Source organism: Oryctolagus cuniculus, chromosome 3 (assembly GCF_964237555.1).
Source record: "Oryctolagus cuniculus chromosome 3, mOryCun1.1, whole genome shotgun sequence".
NCBI lineage: Eukaryota > Metazoa > Chordata > Mammalia > Lagomorpha > Leporidae > Oryctolagus > Oryctolagus cuniculus.
In genome coordinates, this window is record NC_091434.1 from 12869091 (window position 1) to 12889839 (window position 20749).

Genomic DNA, 20749 nt, shown 5'->3' on the forward strand with positions numbered 1-20749 from the left:
CAATGTATGCAAATCAATAAATTTGATAAACACATTAACTGAATGAATGATCTAAATAAATTCTTCATTATAATAGATATATAAAAAACATTTGACAGAATGAAACAGCTTTGAACAACAACTATCAGCTAGTTGGATATTGAAGGAATGCTTCTCAACATAGTAAAAGCCACATATGACTAGCTCATTTCCAATATCATATTCAATGGTGAAAAGCTGAAAATGTATCCCCTATGGTCAGAAATAGAACAAGGGGTCCCACTCTCATGACATTTTATTCAGCCTAGTACTGGAAGTCATAGCCAGAGCAATTAGACAAGAAAGATATAAAAAAGCACCCAAATAAAAAAGGAAGACATTAAATTGCTTTTGTTTGGAGATGACATGATCTGATAGATAGAGCAATCCAAAGCCTTCATTGAAGAGCTATGACTTCAGAAAAGTTGTAGGACATAAAACAGCATACAAAAATCATTGTGTTACTATACACTACACTAACAGCATGTTATCTGAAAGAGAAGTGAAGAAATAATCTGATTTATAACAGCACCAAAAAGGAATACTTAGGAATAAATTGAGCAAAGATGATGAAAAATGTGTACTTTAAAAACTAATACATTGATAAAAGAAATAAAAAAGATGCAAATAAATGGAAAGATGTCTGTTGACTATGCACTGGAAAAATTTGTTATTAAAATATCCATGCAGGGGTGGCACTGTGGTGAAAAGGCTAGAGCCACCACCTGCAGTGCCATCATCTCATATGGGCACCACTTCAAATCCTGGCTGCTCCACTTCTGAACAAGCTCTTTGCTATGGCCTGGGAAAGCGGTAGATGATGGCCAACGTCTTTGGGCCCCTGCACCTGCATTGGAAATCCAGAAGAAGCTCCTGGCTCCTGGCTTTGGATTGGCCCAGCTCTGACCATTGTGGCCAGTTGAGGAATAAACCAGCTAATGGAAGACCTCTTTTTCTCTCTGCCTCTCCTTCTGTCTCTGTGTAACTTTTTCAAATAAATAAATAAATCTTTTAAAAAAAGTCCATACAATCGAAAACAATCTATAGATTCAAAGTAATCCCCATTGAAATTAAATTTTTCACAAAAATTTAAAAATATAATAATTCATATTGAACTACAGCTAGATAAAGCTATTTTGAGAAGGAATGACATATTTAGAGGCATTAAACTTTTTGGATTTAAGGTATTATGAATCTATAGTAATGCAAACAGTAAGGCAGTGGCAAAAACAAATAAAACAAAGCAAATAAACAGTAAACAGATATAAAGACCAATGGAGCAGAATAGAGACCCCAGAAATAACCTCAGGTATGTACAGCCACGTAATATTAGACAAGGGAGTCAAGAAACAAAAGAAGGAAAGGATTGCTTTTTTAATAAAGGATGTTGGGAAAATGAAATATCCATATTCAAAAGAATGAAACTGGATCCTTCTCTTAAACCACTCACAAAGTTAACTCAAGATAGATTAAAGACTTAAATTTACAGCCTGAAACCAGAAAATTCCTCAATTGAAACTTAAGGTCCTTGACTTTGGTCTTGGCAACGATTTTTTAATGTGACAACAAAAGTAAGAGCAACATAAAAAAAAAAAAAAAACTGAAAATATATCAATCTAAGAACCTCTCCACAGAAAAGGAAGCAACAAAGTGAAAGTAAATATTTGCAAATCTGTATTTGATAAGAGGTTAATATTAGAAATATATAAGGAGCTCACACAACTCAATAGAAAATATCATATTCTGGAATTAAAACATGAGCAAAGAACCTTAACAGACATTTTTCTTAAGATATACAAATGGCCAATAGATACATGAAAAAAATGTTAAAATTTTTGATATTAGGAAAAGGAAAATATAAAGTGCTATATCACTTCACAGCTGTTAGAATGGTTATTATAAAAAAGACAGAGATAATTGGCATTGGTGAGGATGCAGAGAGAAGGGAATATTTTTACACTACTGGTGGGAATGTGGAAAACAATATGGTAGTTCCCAAAAACTTAAAAATTGAACTACCAAGTGATCTAAAAATCACACTTCTGGGTACCTATCTGAAGGAAATTACATCAGAAAATCTCTTAAATTGTTATTTGTTCTCCTATGTCCACTGAAGCATTACTCACAATAATTAAGACATGGAATGCTCAAGTATCTGTGACCAGAAAGAAAATGAATGAAATGTTATTCAGGCATATCCAAGAATTACAGCCTGTTATTTTCAACAATATGTATGAACCCTAAAACATGCCAAGTGAAGTAAGTCAGAAAAAAGACAAATACTATGTGATCTCATAAGGGGAATTTTGAAAAGGCAAACTCATAGAAAAAAGTAGAATGGTATTGCAAACAAGGGGCTCACAGGGCTTGGGGATGGGAAAATGTTGATCAAAAGGTACAAACTTTTAGTTATAAAATTAATAAGTTCTAGAAATCTAATGTACAACATGATGAAGGTAGTTCATAAAATTTTGTTGTATACTTGAAATTTACCAAGAAAGTAGATAGTAGGTATTCTTAACACACACACACACACACACACAAAGATTCGATTGTGGTAATAGTTTCACAATCTACATGTTTTTTATTTTATTTTATTTTATTTTATTTTTTTATTTATTTTTTTTTAATTTTTTGACAGGCAGAATGGACAGTGAGAGAGAGAGACAGAGAGAAAGGTCTTCCTTTGCCGTTGGTTCACCCTCCAATGGCCGCCGCGGCCGGCGCGCTGCAGCCGGCGCACCGCGCTGATCCGATGGCAGGAGCCAGGAGCCAGGTGCTTCTCCTGGTCTCCCATGGGGTGCAGGGCCCAAGCACTTGGGCCATCCTCCACTGCACTCCTGGGCCACAGCAGAGAGCTGGCCTGGAAGAGGGGCAACCGGGACAGAATCCGGCTCCCCGACCGGGACTAGAACCCGGTGTGCCGGCGCCGCTAGGCGGAGGATTAGCCTAGTGAGCCACGGCGCCGGCAACAATCTACATGTTTAAACAATCATCATGATATACACCTTAAATTTATACAATTTAAATATCAATTACACCTCAATAAAGCTAGAAAAAAATTTAAATTTAAAATGAGGATATTTATTACATTTGAAAAATTTTGGTTGGTTTATACTTTTGATGTAATAGGAACTTACTGTTGAAATAGTGAATCTGCATTTTAAATGTATATGTTAGCAAAAAGTGTTTATATCAAAATTTAATTGTTTTAATGTTATCAATGTGCTTAATTTTGCTTGTTAAATTATCTATCCTAGTTAGGATTGTTGACAATAGTATATCAGGGAATAATCCCTACAATGTTTCTGTCTTTTATTTTAATAACACTTATGATAGAAAAGGAAGCCTCCCAACATATGTGCAAAAATGGAAGGTGAATTTTCAAAGCAACTGCATGTGCTCAGGATATTCAATTTTACCTTTCATTTAAACTGAAATAAATCATGAAATATTTTCTACATCATCTTCAGTCAATCAATAGTAGGAAGTACCAAGAAAATATCTTATAAAATCTTGTTTCAATGTTTTTGAATGAAATAAAAAGATTCTATAACTCATGAATCAGCCTATAATTTTAATAGGTAAAATTATTTTGATGCATTCACTGACAATTTTCCCAGATATAAAATGTTGAATAATCTCTATTCCACTGATAACTGTAATAAATTATGAAAATGTCATAAAAACCACAGAAATTTTCTACATTTGTAAATTTCCCTTTGCCTTTCAATCTAATATGCTATTTAATAAAAGTGTTGGATTCCCTCTCACAAGGGAGTGCTAACATAATTAAAAGTATCAATGAAATAACAAAATAAACAAATTGGTTCAGACCTTTAAATTTCCAAGACTCACCCAGTTTCTCATTTTGCAGGAGCACCAATTTATTCCTTATTTTAATTAGTTTAGACAGAAATTTCCCCCTTGATAACAATTGTACTTCAGCCTGCAAAGAAACTGTTTTTAATTAATTTACATATTACTCTTTAATTAGTAGAGTAAGCTAAAATTCAATGTGTTAACCTTATAGATGATAGCTTTTGTATTCTTCTTCCTTGCTTTATAATAAGACTTTCATGTAAAGGATGCTGTGGCATTGATTGACACTAATGAACAATGAATCTTTTATAGTTTATATTCTAGATTTCAGACCTAGTTGTATTTTTTTACAATGAGAAATATTCACTCAAATAACCATCACAGTTGAACTTTATACATTCCAAAAGAATTACCACATTAACATATATGGCCATTTCTCAACATGTTGGCTTGATTTGTTCTGAGTTTAGTTTAGTTGTTTGTATCTTCATATATAAAATTGTTTAATCATTGAAGGCTTGCTTTCTTCATCAGTCAGTTCATCTAGTAAGAAATAAGCACTTTCTTGTCATCTATCACTCCTAAAGGACAAACTATTATATATTTTATGTACACTCGCAGGGAACCCTTGGTCTTAACTTCTTTCACATCTTTTTCTCATTGCCACTGGGCTATCACTGCCACATTTAGAAAAGTTGTTTACTGGGGGCTGGCGCTGTGGCTCACTTGGCTAATCCTCCACCTGCAGTGACAGCATCCCAAATGGGCGCCGGGTTCTAGTCCCGGTTGCTCCTCTTCCAGTCCAGCTCTCTGCTGTGGCCTAGGAAGGCAGAGGAGGATGTCCCAAGTGCTTGGGCCTCTGCACCCGCATGGGAGACCAGGAGGAAGCATCTGGCTGCTGCCTTCGGATCAGCATAGCTCCAGCCGTAGTGGCCATTTGGGGGGTGAACCAACAGAAGGAAGACCTTTCTCTCTGTCTCTCTCACTGTCTAACTCTATCTGTCAAATAAAAAAAAAATTGTTCACCTTCTTTAGAAAATTCCAGAATAGATTATTTCATTTGAGGGTTGAGAATAAACAAATAAATAAATAAAATTCCCCTTTTTTGATAACAAACTGTACATTTATAAATTGCTTATTAAATCAAAATTAACTTAATGTAACAAGTTAAAATAATGCTCATTTCCCTCCTTGAATTTTATGTACTTTTGGGTTATCACTAGATGATTTTGAACCACTATGGAGTGTGAATGGTCCTACAGAGCACCACTATGTGCACTATCACACTGGTGCCATGATGCCTGAACTGGTCTATAGCTAGATCATATGTACACTTGGATTGACAATATCAAATTATCGCAAAAGCTTTATAACATATTTTTTAGAATTTTATTTAAGTTATACAAGTTTTATATATTTCATATAGACAGATTTAGGAACATAGTGACACTTCCCTTCCTTGTACCTACACCCCAATCCTTCCTCCTCCCTTTCCCATTCCAACTCTTTATTTTTACAGAGATTTAGTTTCAGTTTATTTAATGATCATGAGGTTAACTCTACACTAAATAAAAGAGTTCAACAAATATTATAAAAAAAAAAAAAACAAAAAACCACTGTTCCCACAACAGAAGAGACAAGGACTGTAAACTGTCATTGAATCTCAAAATGTCCATTTCATTCCAACACATTAAATTTTAGGTACTCTATTAGTTACCCTTGTTCAGGGAAAACACAAATATTATCTGTCTTTTTGGGACTGGCTTATTTCACTTAGTATGATGGTTTTCAGTTGCATCCATTTTGTTGCAAAAGACAGGACTTCATTTTTTACCCAGCTGATTAGTACTTCTTAATGTACATATACCATAATTTCTTTATCCAGTCTTCAGTTGATGGACATCTGGGTTGATTCCATATCTTAGGTATTGTGACTTGACCTGGGGTGAACATGGCAGTACAGATAACTCATATGTTGATTTCTTTTGATTTGGGTAAATTCCCAGGAGTGGGATTGCTGAATCAAGCAATCTACTTAAGAAATGGGCAAAGGACCTGAACAGGCATTTTTCAAGAATAAATTTAAATGACAAACAGACACTTGAAAAAATCCTCAGGATCATTAATCATTAGGGACATGCAAATCAAAACCAAAGTGAGGTTTCACCTCACTCCAATTACAATGACTCTCATACAGAAATCAACAAACAACCAATGCTGGAGAGGATGTGGGGAAAATTCTAATCCACTGTTTGTGGAAATGTAAACTTGTCTAGCCACTGTGGAAGACGCTATGGAGATACTTCAGAATCTGAATAAAGACCTACCATAGGATCACAAAAGCTTTTAAAAGTTTACTATTTATTTCTGCTCATGTATTTTCATATAATGAAGTCTGTGGACCAGGGGTGGTTTGTGCACACACTGTATTAGAGGACACATATACTCCACCAAGTCCAGGAAATGAAAGAAGAAAGAGGAAGAACAAGACAAAGACATACTCGGAATCAGTGAAAATGGAGGACAGTAACAGAGCAGCAGGCATAGAAACGTACCTCCACACTGCACCAGGGTGTAGAGTCAAAGAAGTTACAAGGAAGAAAGAACAAAAAAAACAAGAAACCAACAACAGCAAAAAAACACAAAAGGCTAGATGGAGGGAGGGAAGAAGGAAGGAAGAAAGGGAGAGAAGGAAGGAGGGAGGGAGGCAATAGAGAGGAAAAATGAAAGAAGGAAAACAATTGACGGATTGTTAGCTTCTCAATTGTGCTTGGCCAATTGTGACAAAGTGCATTCAAGGATATTTTTAATTCACTTAGAGATCTTGAAAATAATAGTAACCATAAAATCAAGAAAGCAAACAAAATTATTATTATTAATGGTAACAAAGCCTAAGTAAATCATGCTTAAAATGGCTGCCATAAAAGTATGATACAACCACATTGGAGTATGTAGAAAAACGGATTTGATAGTGAGGGATATGATAATGATTTTTTTTCTCCAATAGAACATCAATAAACATTACCTAAAAATGTATAAATCAAGAAATAATAGGAAATGTGTAATCAATAGAAGTTGATAGCAGAGTGAACTATTAAAATTTTATCTGAAAAATATATTAATCCTTATAACACTGATCTTTTTGCTTAAAGTTCAAAAAATTTCATATTTAAAGCTTCAGTGGGGTAATTGTTTTTAGTGCTTATGATTAAAAAGTGGCTCAGAGAACTTCAAATTTTATTTTTTAGACAGTTAGTTCACCTCTGAGCAGAGAAACCTCTGCTCCTTAGAGGGAAAGCATTTGTACAAGTTTCAACCAAGAAGAAATGAGGTTAGAGTGGAAAGTGTTTGGCAATGATCAATTTTAGTGCTTGCCAGAATCACAGTTATTGTGCTTTAAGTTTATAACATTTTCATATTATCTTGCCCAATAGAAAATATGACAATTTTCTTTGAATATACAAGATAAGTCTCACACTAGAAAAAGTGAAATCATTGATGAGCTTGGTTCCATCAGCTTGCTAATATATTCTAACAATAACTTTGTCAAGTTTTTTTAATCATTTTAATTATAAAGGTTATACAAGCATGAGACAAAGAGCTTAAACCTGGAATGAATTTTATTCTGTTCAGTGACCTGAAACATCTCCCTAGGAAATTCTTACTTCAGTCACATGATCTTATTTGTTCTTTAGTCCTCAATGGCCCAAAACCTTTCACTGATTCTCATCCTGCTGAATGACAAATTACCCTCTGACTGCAACTTAGAGCCTCTGAAATTCCCACTGGAAATGCAACCTGGAAGTGTAGATAGAGAGCTGTCTGGAAAAATTAAGCACATGAGAAATTGCCTTGAGTTATTCAGGAATAAAATGACACTGTTGTTTAAATGGAGGTGGTGGTGCTTTCTTGCTCAATACCTACACTCCCAATAAATTATACCTTCTGTCTGCAGATTCATTGTAGAGTTCACATTGACCTGGAAACAATTCAGTTTACAGGGATCAAAGCCAAGAGGAAAGAAAGATATGGCATAAAAGTCAACTCATGGCATGAATCTTCCTTTTCCAAAATGAGTGTGCAGTAGAAATCAGGTTGATATAAATATTAGGGTTACTAAGTAGCATAAGGAGGCTATGTGGTAATGCCAAGGGCAGAATGACCTGCTTTGCCCTGCTCATAGCAGGTAGAGTCTTTCTAGTCTTAGAATGCATTGGCAACATATTATGATGACTAGAATCCACTTACTTATAAATACCATGCCCAATGAGCTATTGGTAACATACGTGTTCAACTGAGATTAACACTTCTCCCTGGAATGTTCCGTTATCACGTATGTAAGATTTCTGCTCATCCTTCAAAACTCAGGGCATTTTCTCTGCCTGCACATTTTACTGCCACTTCTATGACATATACCTAAAGATGGAAATATTAGTCTATTCCTTGTTCTACGTTCTTTGTCTCCATAGAAGACTCACTCCTTTTACATGTTCCATGTCCATTTCTTCTCTTCCTTCTAAGATACAGATTCTGAAATTATCCCTTGATTCAATGGGTTAACGTAATCTATAGCACTATTGTGTAGTGGCCTTCAACTTCTAAAGGTGCTCTTTTCCCAAATGGTTTAAAAGGCTTTCCTTGATGTTACTCTTCAAACGTTCTTCTTTTATCATCCGTAGTGAAAAGGAGACTACATTTGCTGGTTTAATTCTTGTACCTTCTACCTACTTTTCAGCCCATTATAATGTCATTTCAAATGGCAGCACATAACAAAGTGTTGACTGAAATTCACCAGCTATCTGCTGAGTGTAAAGTCAAAAATTGTATGTTTGTCCTTATCTTAACTAATCCCTTCAAAATAATTGCAGTTCATTCACTTTGAAATTCCTTTTAATTTATTTAAACTACAATTTACTATTTTACTTAAATCCTGTACCTTTGATAATTCCTTGTATTTTTTCACTTTTCCCTGTTTTTCTTGCCCCATATAGAAGAACTACCTTAAGGAATTATCCCCTCTCTCCTCACTCGTTTACACTATAGCATAAATTGTCACCTTTCTGTAGATAAAACTGAATACATATTTTTAACTGCCTCTTATGCTTTTAAATGTTTAACATTTTTATTTGAAAGGCATACTAACAGAAAGAAAAGGAGAGACAGAGAGACGAGAGATCTTCCATATACTGGTTCAGCCCTCAAATACCTGAAACATCCAGGTCTGGGCCAGGCTGAAGCCAGGAACCGGGAACTCCATTCAGCACTCAAGTGGGTGGCAGGGACCCAAGTACTTGAGCCATAACCTGTTGCCTCCAAAGTGTATTAGCAGTGGGGGGCGGCGACATGGCGCACTAGGTTAATCTTCCACTTGTGGCGCCAGCATCCCATATGGGCGCCAGGTCCTAGTCCCGGTTGTTCCTCTTCCAGTCCAGCTCTCTGCTGTGGCCGGGAGGGCAGTGGAAGATGGCCCAGGTGCTTGGGCCCCTGCACCCACATGAGAGACCAGGAAGAAGCACCTGGCTCCTGGCTTCGGATCGGTGCAGTACTGGCTGTTGAGGCCATTTGGGGAGTGAACCAACGGAAGGCAGACCCATCTCTCCCTCTCACCGTCTGTAAGTCTACCTCTCAAATAAATAAATAAAATATTTAAAAATAAGTGTTTTAGCAGGAAGCTGAATGGGAAGCACAGAGTAATTGAAGCTTGAACAAGGCATTCTGGACTGGAATGTGGGTGTGCACGCTTAGTTTAATCTGACGCACCGCAATTCCCACCAGTTTTTCTTTTCTTAATTGAAACTTGAAATCTACATTTCTAATGACCTGTTTGGCATCTCTCAAATCTTAGAAGTATGAAAAGGACCTAGTAAGTTCTTGTCTTGATGTTTCACCATGACCTTGTTCCCCTTTGGCCTTGATATCAGTGATGGTTTGGGGCCTTGCATTCACCTTTAGAACAACTATTCTTTTTCTCATCTTTCAAATCTTGCTGATCTCTTGATATTGCCAATCCTGCTTCCCTTCTGCTAATTTATTCTTTCTGTTACTGTTGTCTTGATACTAGTTTAGAATCTCTTTTCTAAGGTTTTTAAAATAGATATCTCTCTGGTGTTTCTTTTCTGCAATTCATTCTGCATTCTGCTATCATTTCTCTCTCTGAAAGTCTATATTTGTTCACATCATTTACCTCTTCACAAATCTATTTATTATTGTTGATATAATAAAACTAAAATACAAATATTAAAACAGTAACTCCTTAGTTCACAGCTTAGCATTTTCTCCAAATTGGAAATCTTTTCTCAGATTCATTTTTTCAATATACTTCAAAATTATTAGAGCACTAGTTTCCCAAGAATTTGATCTATACATTTCTCTATGTTATCTATCTATTTAGAAGTAAAAATTGGGTACATGCTATATGCCAGATTCTATACTGTACCAAGGATATAATGGCAAATAAAACATGAAATTCCCTTGATATTCATGGCTATCACAGTTCTAGTTCAATAAATTAAGGAATAAATAAGGCAATAAAAAGTGTGCTACATTTTATGCTAGAAGAAGTATACATTTTCAAAATGTACACACTAAGGTACCTTAACTCATGTTCAGGTTTTGGTATTGATGTCTTGGGCAGGAAGAAGACTCAAAGAATGATTTGTTATTTAAATTGAGCCAATCAAAGAGGGAGAAGATGGATCAGTTGACTGATTCTAGACAGGATAAAATGGCCACTTATAGCATTCAAATTAAATATATTCACTATAGTGATTGCTCAGAATGCGAGTGGAAGAATAATGATTACAGTGAAACTAATAGTGTAGAAAAAAATATCCTGGATAATGGAGGTATGTGTTAACCAACACAAGTGCTTTGGACTTCATATGACATGCATTTGAGATTTTGTTTTAAATATAGGTATGTGAATCATCTTTGTATTGAAAAAATTATTCTGGTTCCCGTGTGAAGGATAAGATAGAAAGACAGGACGAGAATAAATACACCTTTAGGAGCAATTGTTGAAGTCCTTTGTAGCAGTCACATTGTTCTAATTGGGTTGTTTCTTGCATGCACAGAGAAAGGTAAATTGATTCAGAAAGCAGGCAGAATCAAAAGCAGAACTTCATGATTGCTTTACTATTTATGGTGCAGTTTAAGTTAGGGACTGGGGTTGCAGTGTAGCTAACGCTGGAGAAGTGGATGAGATGACTGGAGGTTGGGGATGGGTAGGTATAATGAGTACAGTACCTAAGACAGGGCCTGCAGGAATGCCAAGGTTTTAACGCTAGTCGAAAGAAGAGGACTAGGTGGCTTAGGGAAATCAGAAGCTATTTCAAAAATGAAGAAGTAAGAGATGTAAAATGCAGTCAACTGTAGAAACAAGGGTGATAGATTTTTTAAAAAATTGATCTTTTGTACAGGACATCATCAATAGTATGGCGAGAACACTTTAACACAGGGTTGACACGGAAGCTGGCATTCACCTACTGTTCAGACTGCCTCTTGGGTGAGCCGAGAAGGCAGCAGCCCTAGCGCTGTTCTTAATGCTGTTGAGGAGGAGGTATGGAGCACACTAACTGCCTCACACAAACCCCCTCATTTTGCTTTTCTTCCTGAGAATTATTGCTAGCTAATTTTGACATTTCTGTCTTTATTAAGATTCCAGGAAACCTATGAATGATGGCAGAGGCAAGGCCGCTATTCAAGTATGATTATCTTGGACTCTTTGCCAAAGTAGCTTGGCACAGGCCTGTGCACTTCTGAGGACAGACCCTACCTGCCATCTCCTCTTTGTTGAAATTCCAACCATTTTTTAAGAGACTGCTCAAGTATTACTTCCTCTTAAAAACATCCTTGCTTCGCTGGAAAATTACTGTTCTTTCTTTTGTGTTCTCAGAGGATTTGGTATATAAATTCAAAAAGTGTTTAAAACGTTCTGCTTCATAATATAGTTATATGTGTAGGTCTGTCTTGTCCCCATGGGACCAGAGCACTGTCTTATTTATCTTCGTACCCCAGACTTCACTGTGTGAATTGAGGTATTTAATCCTTGTTCATGGGATTGAATTGAAATGTTTATATGCTATGGTTTGTCTGATGACAGTAAATTATTTTGAAAGCTTAGACTTAGTTTTTCAGGAGGGAGAACTGAACTAAAATTCCGTTAAAAAATATGGGATAGTTGCAGTAATTTTGAGTCCTTTTTTACACTGTGAAGACTGCTGCCTTCAGCAATAGCTAGGGAATAGCTGTGAAAGTAGAGTGCTAACCTGTATTTGTGAAGGATTCAGCTAATACTTTGTTGCATGCAGAGGAGGGAGTAAAACTCAGTCAAAACTCTTTGTGAGTGTAGTCTTCCATGAGCAGTCTTACTGGGTCTTCCTGGAAACTGGGTTTGTTTTAGATATTTGAAACTGTCTGCCATCTGACAAGTTTCCTACTGAAGATGACGGTCTAGTTTACATGCTTTACCTTCAAGAATACATTGGAGTTGAATAAGTCAAAAATTGTGCTAAGGAAAGAAATTCAAAGCCCGTGACTAAATAAGGCTCATGTTTTCTGCCAATTTTCTGCCTTTTAAAGGTAAAATTTTATTTATATTGCCCCAGATCTGGAAGAGTTGCAGTTAGTACTTTAATCTGATTATTGCCAGTGTAATGTTGGATTTGTGGAGTGCTTTCTCTGTGGTAGCGAAACATTTAACATAGGTATTAATTTTCAAATCTCCAATGAATTCTCAACATCTGCAACTATAATAAAATCCGAGAATCACCTAGAAATTTGTGACTTCATAGCATAGTCTTAGCCTTCAAGAAGTTACAAATTTCTGAATTTTTTCTTTCTATCCAAAAATTGCACTTCTCGGTGCAAATTGATACTTGACAGAAGACTTGCTGAAAATCAGTAACACTGCAACATGATAAGCACTAGCACAATGTGCCCAGGTTTGAACTGCTATTTGACTGCATTCCTCTTCCCAACGGACAGAGCACATAGCAAATGACATGATGTATGCTAAACACATAATCATAATTCATCACAGTTAGCAAGACATGGAATGGTGTGCTTTCAAATTCGGTAAAAATGTCCTGGCAGACCAACATCTTACTCAGTAAAGTCGGCGCTAATATCACGGAACATGGTTTTTTCCTAGTATATTGAGTGAGGTAAACTAAGGTCTAGACAGCACTTATTTGCTATGCTGGTTGGGAAAAGCATGCTTACAGATGCAAAAGGAGACAGGAATCCAATCTGTGTTCTTTGCTGCCGTGTATATGTGTGCACCTGTATTAGGGAGGGGGAGGAGCATTCAAATGGCTTTAGTGTTCTCACATGGTGTACAGGGAATAGCTTTTCACTGGAATGCAAATACCTCTTTATATTAAAGTTATGATAATGTATTTTAAGGGGTGAATTCCATTTCATGAATTCCTTAAGCAAAATTTTAATGAAAGATAATTTTTTAAAGCTAACAATGAAACTTTGCTTCTGTTTACATTGTAAAATGGCAAATATAGTCATTGAAAATTTTCCATGAAAATTTTTTTTTCTGTCTAAGTCTAAGGTCACTGCTAAAATATTTGAAACTGGACACCTAGGACACTTGCTTCCTGCCTGGGTGCAGATCTTTTCATTTCACATACTCTTGACCCAATAAACTCCATTTGTAATGGTCAAAATCCCATCAGACCAAAGCAACAGAGAATAAACTTTGCATTTATGTCCACAACTTCCCTCTTTACTTCATTCACTCCACTCTGTCATGGCCCCTCTAAGCTCTGAGAGGCATCCTTGAACTCTTCTACCACTCTTCACTGCACTTTTGATGGGTTCCAGCCAAGACTCACTGTGAATTTCATTCTATGGGTAATTTTCTGACGTCATTGTCTTTTATCTGAGCTTTGATTTGGACATGAGAGGCTCTGTCCTTTATTATAGTATATGCAGGCATCGAAGTGCAGGAAAGGAAGCTATTGTCTCCTCTAGGCTCTCAGAAAACATGTGACCATGCAACATTATCCAAATAAAACTATTCTCACTCCCAGTTGTTCTATGACATTCAGGACCCTGTGACCTTCCTCCAGGAGCCAATTTCTCTTTTACCCTGTAGCCATTCTGTAATTAATATTGCTTCAGATAATTTTGGTAACTTCTCTGTGGCCTGTATATTGTATATAATATATATTTGGATCTCTACCGGGGTAGGGAGTGAGAGATTCTTCTAAATATTTCTTGGAATTAATCTCTTTTTGATCTTATTTGTCCTCATTTAATCTTAAGTGCATTCCATGTGGTAAATCAACCACCAGACCCGATGTAGACCTAAGTACAGGGGATTTTCTCTTGTTTTGTAAAAATCCGTCCACACAAATTTTATGTACTTCACCTCTGTTCCTATTGGGCACACAGTACTGCTGAAGCCACAGTTATTTTGCAAGTCAGCGAGGACTTCTCCAGCACTGGGTTGAAGTTACATTGGTAACTTTGCTCCAAATTCCCCCTTTAGTGGAAAAAAAAATACGGATGGAAGGCAGAGGAGCATAAATCTTGAGAGTTACTTTGCCATGACCAGCCAAGACCAGTCCTAAATGAAGACACTGTACACTGCTGGCGGTCGTACTCTATCCATTCTGATTTCAACAAGTAATTGCCAGCCAGAGAAGCATTACAAGGCAAAAAGGATCAACCAGTTGTTAATCCAGTTGTGACTTTGATTTGGGGTTCATGTCTTCAGACGGCCAAGTTTGCGTTGTTCTGTGATTGAGCGCTTTTGTACTGACAGAACTTTTCATTTTGTACCTTTCACCATTGTTTTTGGCGACAGACCAAGCCTCACATCTTCTGGTCATAGAATTCCTTTCTGCAGACTCCAGTGTAGACTAAGGGCTCCGGGTAACATGAGATGCCTCGATTTCCCAGTAGACAGCACATTAAAGCGAGGTCTGTTGGCCAGCTGCAGAGGCAGGTGTTATTCTCCTTTAATTCACACACGCCCCCATTTATTTGTCCTAAGAATTCCTCTCACTGAGTTGATCACAAACGCTGAAAAGAGTTGGGCAGATTTTATCGATGGTACGGACTGGAATGAAATGCTTTACCTGCCTGGGGGTTGCACTGCAGGTACAATACTTCCAGATGCAGTGTGCTTATTTCTTCTCACCGCTTTTGTTTGTCTCTCCTTAATGAGCGAGAAGAGGCACAGTGCAGCTTGACAGTCCACCACACCACGTGTTTCCCGACTCAGATTCCATCTCTGCTCTTTGGAAAAGGCTGGCTCATGCTGCTTTCTCAGAAACTGGAGAAGTAAAGTAAAGGCTATGATAATTGTCCTTTTTTTTTTTTTTCATCCATATAGCAGAGCCATGAAAACCTGAACTGGTTTAGTCCTATAAAACTTTACTTCTGTTGGACTAATCCAGGTCAATTTTTTATAGCTCTATCATATAGAAAAAAAAGGGTCAAATATCATAATGTTTACTACAGATACTATTTCTCTTTCGAATATTTGTTTAGAGAAGCTAATGATTTTTATGGGAGAATGAGCTTAGATGCTGGGTGAGTGTCCATGAATGGGCTTGCCTTGTATAGTCTAACATGTGCTGTCACTACTGCTTCTAATACAGCAAATCTATTTCCAAGTTGCTGAGTGTGTTTCTCTTCTTGATCTGAAATTGAGATGTAAAAACCCCTCTTTGAGCTGCCTCAGCAGTTTTTCACAAGGCACATATTATTTGTACACACTTTACTGGCTTTGTCACTCTGCCTTGTTCTGTCCTTGACCATGCTTCTGTCATTCTGTCTTAAAGGTGTGGCTTTTTAAACACCTGATCACATAGGAGTTTCCTGATCAGTGCTATCTGTTCAATGTCCTTTCTTTTATTTTCTTCTCAGCACATTCTGTTCAACTCCATTAATCTGTAAATTCACAGGGGTCAGGACAAGGCCCTTCTAACCCATTCTTGCACTGCATCTGCTGGCAGTAAATATTCATTAAATGAATGATAATATAATTTTCCAGCTCTGGAAACATACTTTTTTTGCATTTAGGTTAACAGTCATTAACTATAAGAGATTGATTTCATTCTTTTATTACAATGCCACTTTCTCCATCCAGTTGATTGGCAGGGGTGAATAGGAACCCTTTTATCAGAATTAGGCAAAAGAGCATTATATATATATATATATATATATATATATGTAAATGCTATAGAGTCAGTGGAACCCTGAGACAAACAGGATGACTATGAGTTAATAGACTTCCTCTGGGACATTTAGAATGGTACCATCTAAGATGTTTAGTGGAGACATGGACCACCCGGAAAGATTATTCTGCTCTTTGTCTTCCAGAATTTCCTTACTTAAATGCCCAGAGGTTGTTAGTATCTTTGGGCTCTCCCTTCCTTTCTTTCAGGCAGAAATCAGACGAGCTTGCATGGTAGCAACACTTCCTAAGTGGTCTCCTACCTTCTGAAGATTCCTGGGTCTTTGTCAGCAAACCTCATTCTGCCACAGAACACCCTGGCTTCCAACCACACACCTCCAGGCATGCCCTGAGCATTTTGTGTTCTAGGCTTCAGCACTTTCTGCATGAGGCATTGTCTAGCCTAGGATCTTTTTTATGCCTTCTCTTCCCTTTCTTCACTACATTACTACTTACTTTCCTTTTACTCTTAAAATGAAGTACCTTAATTAAGTGTCAAAGGGATCACATAAATAAGACCAGTGTCTGCTAATAATAATTGATAGAATTAAAAAGGAGAGAATGACCCAACATGGAAAGCAGGCCACACAGCAGACTCAGAATCACAAATGCCCTAACCAGCACTCTGGCCTCAGAATCAGCCCTTAAGGCATTTGGTTCTGGCTAAAAAGCCCATGAGAGTATTTCAGGCATGGAAAGCCAAGATACAAGATACTGCAGAAAAAAAAAAAAAAAAAAAAAAAAAAAAAAAAAAAAAAAAAAAAAAAAACAACAACAACAACAACACCTAAATGAAAGATCTTTGTCAGTGAGATCCTGGTGGAAAGAAAGGTCATCAAAGAAATAGGTAGCTGTCTCTGAAGGAAGGAGAGAACTTCCACTTTGATTATGGCCTCGTTTAAATAAGGTCAGAGTTTGTGAGCTCAAGAGGCTTCCATAGCCTAAGCAGCTCATGACAAGAACCTCAGGTGATTACTAATGTCATAAATAAGACTGTCAATTGTGAATCAACAACAGGAGTCACTGTGCACTTGCTCCCCATGTAGGACACATGTCCTCAATAAATTGTACTATGATAATTAATTGTAAAACTAGTGTTCAAACAATACTTAATACTTTGTGTGTATGTGTGGGTGCAAACTGTTGAAATCTTTACTTAGGATAGAGTTGATCTTCTGTATAAAGATAATTAAAAGTGAATCTTAGTGAAGAATGGGATGGGAAAGGGAATAGGAAGTGGGATGGTTGTCGGTGGGAGAGCGGGTATGGGGGGAAGAACCAATATAATGCAAAAATTATACTTTTGAAATTTATATGTATTAAAGTTTTCTATTAAAAATGGCAAAAAATGAAGTTCTTTATCATTCGAGAAACATTCCCGACAATTTCTGAGCAGAGATACAGACTTCCTTTTCTCTTGGGTTCTTGACCACAGCCCCCTTTTTTAAATTAGGAATCAAATAATCTTTGTTTAGCTCTTGGTTTCCTTTTGAGCATCTGCTTGATGTGAAACCACAGTTCCTTGAGCAAGAAGATTGTATCTCTTTTTTCAGCATGACTCTGGGGCTTTGTTCACACCTGCACCTTCTGCTTTTTTCCCCCTGCTTCCTCCTGACAGTGTCCAAGGTGCAAAATAGGTTCTCAACTAACATAAGTTAAATAAATGAATGAGGAGGTGAGTGAAGAAAGTTATAATTGACCTTGAAAGGACTGGGAAGACAGAGGCAGCCTCTAAACTCTGTGAAGGGACGGTGAGCGTGAGCCATAGAGAAATAAAACACTGAACGTCAGCTGCCTGTTCTCCAGGACTTGGCACCAATCAGCTAAAATGGAGTAGTCATACCTTTCACTTAGCTTTTTTCTTCCCATTTGTTTATTACAGCAATGGTATGTGAACAAGGCAATGGGGAAAATTTCCAATGTGGCATCTTTCTGCCATACTGGAGCTCTTGTGCCATTTTATCCAGTATTTCATATTAATAAGTGAAGAAAGATTTCTCTTTGCTTCAAAATAAAATAATTCACTTTTTAAATTTAAAAAAAAAAATTTTGACAGGCAGAGTTAAACAGTGAGAGAGAGAGACAGAGTGAAAGGTCTTCCTTCCGTTGGTTCACTCCCCAAATGGTTGCCATGGCCAGTGCGCTGCACCGATCCGAAGCCAGGAGCCAGGTGCTTCCTCCTGGTCCCCCAATGCGGGTGCAGGGCCCAAGGACTTGGGCCATCCTTCACTGCCTTCCCGGGCCACAGCAGAGAGCTGGACTGGATGAGGAGCAACCGGGACAGAACCAGAGCCCCAACCAGGACTAGACCCCGGAGTGCTGGCGCCACACTAGTGAGCCTAGTGAGCCGAGGCACTGGCCAATAATTCACTCTTATATATTGATGCACCATAGATAAATATCAGACCCTGGTGTTTGCATTGCTCTGTAGAACATAGTGATTTTTTATTTTGGTCTTGTGATGGTGAGATTCTTTCCTTCTGTCTTTTCTCTCTGCTTAGTCTACAGAGATAGAGAAAAATAGTTCCAGGTACGGTTTTAGGGGCTTTTAAAGTCCTCAGGACAGCTATATAAGGGAGGTGCTATTAAGTCCTTGCTTTACAGAGAAGAGTTATGGGTTCAGAGAGATTAAGTGGCTTACCTCAGGGCATAGAGCAGTGAGAGGCAGAACTGGAAATCGAGTCCACTCAGTCTAGGTCTGAATTGTGTGCTCTTCACCACTATGACCAAACAATTTCTTCTTCAGAAGTTGACTCTATACTAAGTAAAGGCAACGTTGTTTACAAGGAAGAAAACTGGGCTGGGCAGCTGATTCAATGGTCTCTTGGCATTGTTTCACAAAGGATAAAGAGAAGAGAAAAATACTAATTTCAATTGCAGTTTCAAAAGCTCTATGCTCATGCAACTTGTACCTAAAATGAAATAACTGAATATTTCTGAAGCAAGTGACCGGCTCTGTAACTTTCAGGAATCTCTGACTCCACCTGAGCTCTGCAGAGGGCTGTGGCCTGTGGTCTAAATGCCAGGGTATTTTAAATCAAGATTTACTTATACAGTGGAACTTTCGTTGTAGTTGTTGTTTTACCCTTTCCTCTGGCTTGAAAAACATTTTAAAATCTAAAGTTGTATTTTTTACATAGAAAGTCAGGATCACAATGATAACATTTAGCTGTAAGAAAGGCTGTTTTTCATTATGGTAGCCATGAAGAAAAGCTTACCCAATGAAATCCAGTCATCCCTCACTTCTGATTCTGTGCCTACTGAGATGTTCACATTTGAGTGAAGCCCTTGATAAAGTACTAATTGCTAAAAGGTAGCTCTGTCTCATAGGGGATCTGGAATGAGATCTAGTAGAAATTTTCATTCAAGTTGAATGAAAAACATGAAAGGGAATGTTCCATGGAGCTCAGGAGTCTGGCCATGATAGATTTACTCTGATCGTGAAAGATCAGAAATAGGTATCCTTCCCACAGTTGCTGTATTAAGTAGGCCCTGTGAGCTGATGTCTCAGTATCTGTTTTTGAATAGAGTTACAAAATCTTAGAGAGCCCACAAATTAAATATCAAATGAATCTCTAATATCTATCAATTGATCTTTCTCTCTCTCTCTCTCTTTCTCTTTTTTTCTACCTACCAAATAATTTCCTAAAAGATTACCTACTATCCTAAGAGATAGTAGCATGGCTAACCTGAGCAGAATACTATATTTTTAATTTACTTTTAAACATAGATATTTCCAGAGAAAATCAAATATCAATTTAATGGGGGAAATTATCAGTCTTTCTTGGAATATGATTAAATTCATAGTATGAAGTGCACCCATTTCTCATAGGGTTCCTTTAGTGATATTCTCATTTCATGAAGTTCCATGGCATCATACCATAACTGAATGAAATCTTCCACATTTAGCCTAATTACCCATAGTCACATTATAGAAAAATTTTTCATAATTTTTCAGTAGTATAAATTTTCAATATTTTACTGATGGGCCAAATTTTATCTAAACCATCTTGAAATGCTTCTTTTTATATTAAAAAAAAAGAAATGTCTATTATATAATTTCCTGATGTAGGTACCCATCAAGCTAGTGAATTCAAAGTTTCTTAAATTCCTCTAACACCTTTTTAGCATCATACGGCCCCATTCTCAATTCTCTTTTCATTGACAGTGGAGAACAGCTGGCTACAATTCTGTATGATAACGACCTTTATATAGTCGGAACCTGAATGGTTTGGACATGGTACTTACAAAAATATTTCCTTGCAAATGATGTCGTCTATCTGGTATTTCCCCCTGTAAATCGTTAGATTCCTTATATCAATGCTTCCAGCAACTATCAAATTTTAGCTCTGTTTAGTATAATGCAAGCATTTTCTGCCTCGTCTATTCAGGAATGTCTTCCTCTTCCTTGGAGATTTCACAATAAAATTTATTGTGTTTAATTTATGACGGTCGATGTAAGAAGACTGGAATGCTTTTGTTAGGATCTACACTGGTGGTGAAAGGTTATTATAGAGCCAGCCTGCTTTTACCAAATTTACCGAATTCTGAAGAGAATGTCAATGAGAAGGATGTAATGGTCACAGCAAAAGCCTGCAGCCATGACCTGGTGGAAAGGACCATGGCTTTTGACCGGGTCTGACTTCTCTTTGGGAAACAAGGCAATGCTAGATCACATGCAGTGTTTATGGAGCCATACCAATCATTCCA

At 37.1% G+C, this 20749-nt stretch overlaps 1 long non-coding RNA gene across 1 annotated transcript; it reads right to left on the reverse strand.

The window, feature by feature from the left end:
- Positions 1–13222: 13222 nt before the first annotated feature.
- On the reverse strand, positions 13223–18794 carry LOC138848920 (uncharacterized). Its single transcript, XR_011387082.1, has 2 exons — positions 18681–18794; positions 13223–15133 (listed from the first exon to the last, which is right to left on the reverse strand). It is a non-coding gene; the product is annotated as an uncharacterized lncRNA (long non-coding RNA).
- Positions 18795–20749: the final 1955 nt, after the last annotated feature.